At 55.8% G+C, this 2,500-nt stretch overlaps 1 non-coding gene across 1 annotated transcript in view; it reads right to left on the bottom strand.

Moving 5' to 3' along the window:
* Positions 1-354, bottom strand: part of LOC126313763 (small subunit ribosomal RNA) — a 1,893-nt gene extending 1,539 nt beyond the window's left edge. The window contains exon 1 of the ribosomal RNA XR_007555381.1: positions 1-354. This exon is cut by the window's left edge and continues 1,539 nt beyond it. This is a non-coding gene — a ribosomal RNA (small subunit ribosomal RNA).
* Positions 355-2,500: the final 2,146 nt, after the last annotated feature.

The raw sequence follows: 2,500 nt of genomic DNA, 5'->3' as shown, positions 1-2,500 counted from the left end.
GCAGAACCTACCATCGACAGTTGATAAGGCAGACATTTGAAAGATGCGTCGCCGGTACGAGGACCGTGCGATCAGCCCAAAGTTATTCAGAGTCACCAAGGCAAACGGACCAGACGAGCCAATCCGATTGGTTTTGATCTAATAAAAGCGTCCCTTCCATCTCTGGTCGGGACTCTGTTTGCATGTATTAGCTCTAGAATTACCACAGTTATCCAAGTAACGTGGGTACGATCTAAGGAACCATAACTGATTTAATGAGCCATTCGCGGTTTCACCTTAATGCGGCTTGTACTGAGACATGCATGGCTTAATCTTTGAGACAAGCATATGACTACTGGCAGGATCAACCAGGGAGCTGCGTCAACGAGAGCTGAGCAGCCGGCCGCCCGGGAGTGTGTCCCGAGGGCCCGCGCGAACACGCAAGCGTCCGCTCAATTATTCTGCAAACAGGAGGAGGCTGAGCTCCCCTGCACGATACACCTCGAAACCCTCTCAGGTCCCGGCGGCGCGCAGCGCCGTCCTAAGTACTTGGTCGGGTTCGAGAGAGGCGCAATCGCCCGGAGATAGGCGAGTAGACGCTTTCAGTGCGAACACCCGTGCTCCCAACTGAGCTTGCCGCTGCCGACAGAGGCCCGGGAGCGTGCTGTCGTGGCATTGCCGGCGGGAAACAACACGCGCCACCTACGGTGACCGGCAGCTCCAACGCCAGCGCCACAGAAGGGCAAAGCCCCACTTGGGTGCAGAAGCGAACTCTCCCAGCACAGCGCACGCGCCAACACGTCCGCAGAGCTGCGATACAAACCACCTGCGAGAACCGCTGGGGGCGACCGAGCAGCAGACGGCGTCGCGACGCCGAGTGCCGGGCGGCGGCGCATCCTCAACGCACACAGTCCGCAATCGGACCAGCACACTGCAGATGTCCACCGCGCTTCGCACCGGGCTCGGCAGAACCCACTTTGGCCGCCTGGCGCCGCGCGCAGGGTGCGCCGGCGCATAGCTGGGACGCCAGCCGGGCCCGTCGGCCGGCGCTCCTGCCACTGGGCGCCCCCCACCAGCCGGCTGTAGTGCGTGCGCTCACGCAGCGCGCGGCCAGCACGCCGGGCGGCCCCCCCTCACCGGCCGGGGACTGTCCCGCCAAGCCACAGCCTCGTATCGCTTCATACCCACATGGCCAACTCAGGTTCGGGGGCATGGCGGGTACCGCCGAAACAACCGGTTCACAGATGTACCGATCGTCGCTATCACCGATGCACCTGCAGCGCGAACAACCGCTCAACAACTGATTTCCAGTTCATTTGCGGATCTTTGGCAGCAAACGTATACGTCAATCTACATTTGCGAAATCTACGATTCTGGCATGCCTGCATGTTATGTGTCACGACACGCTACATCAGCCCACATACACACTGCGGCATGTACACGAGAGAACACGTGGAAGATGGTCCGCGCACGTGTGCAATGTCCCTTGCGCGGTCGACTGTCAACCGGCCTCTGTAGCATGTCGCAGATGTGGAACGCGGTCCACCGTGCTATCATGTTGTGTGGGGCAATACGATTAAATAGGAAAACCCTCGTCGCTACATCAACAGACGGCTCACGCTGATTCCCGGCAGAGGGAGGAGGGGGGGGGGGGGGGCCAACATGCAATACTTTCGTCCGTACCTACTTACCACATGTCTGTACGGCGTACAACAGTGCAATCTCGCTGTAATGGGGAGACGAGACAAGTAGCATCGTGCACAACATATGGCCCTTATGATTCGCCATTGTAGGGCGCAGCCGGTGTACGGTCAAGCATGTGCCACATTATGTCACTCAGTACGTAACGACGGATGATCAGTGTGGGTTACGCGTACATCAGCGGACAGTCCACACAGGCCGTACCACAACGTACACTGACTGCATCGACAACCGAATGCAACTGAACAGCTGCAAGGCTCATTTCACAAACAAACGCCTGACCGACCAGCTTGGAAGGGCAGGAGGGGAGGGCGATATTCGTTCTGTAGCGGTACACCCTTCCAGTGGTTAGCGGGACTGTGTAGAAAGTACGCAACACTCGAAAGACCTTTATGTGAGGGTACGCACCATGGCATCAAGAAATACACATGACACCAGAGGATCCAAGCAGTGAACTATGTTCAGAGGGTTGCTGTTAGGCAAAGCTACATTCCTGTGACGTTACATGTGACAGTTAAGGTGCAGTGTAAGTTAGGTTAAGGTGCAGTGTAAGTTAGGTTAAGGTGCAGTGTAAGTTAGGTTAAGGTGCAGTGTAAGTTAGGTTAAGGTGCAGTGTAAGTTAGGTTAAGGTGCAGTGTAAGTTAGGTTAAGGTGCAGTGTAAGTTAGGTTAAGGTGCAGTGTAAGTTAGGTTAAGGTGCAGTGTAAGTTAGGTTAAGGTGCAGTGTAACTTAGGTTAAGGTGCAGTGTAACTTAGGTTAAGGTGCAGTGTAACTTAGGTTAAGGTGCAGTGTAACTTAGGTTAAGGTGCAGTGTAACTTA

The sequence above is a fragment of the Schistocerca gregaria genome, unplaced genomic scaffold (genome assembly GCF_023897955.1).
Source record: "Schistocerca gregaria isolate iqSchGreg1 unplaced genomic scaffold, iqSchGreg1.2 ptg000499l, whole genome shotgun sequence".
In the NCBI taxonomy this organism is placed as follows: Eukaryota; Metazoa; Arthropoda; class Insecta; order Orthoptera; family Acrididae; genus Schistocerca; species Schistocerca gregaria.
The sequence above is the reverse complement of the archived record's forward strand: the minus strand, read 5'-3'. Positions and strand labels throughout refer to the sequence as shown.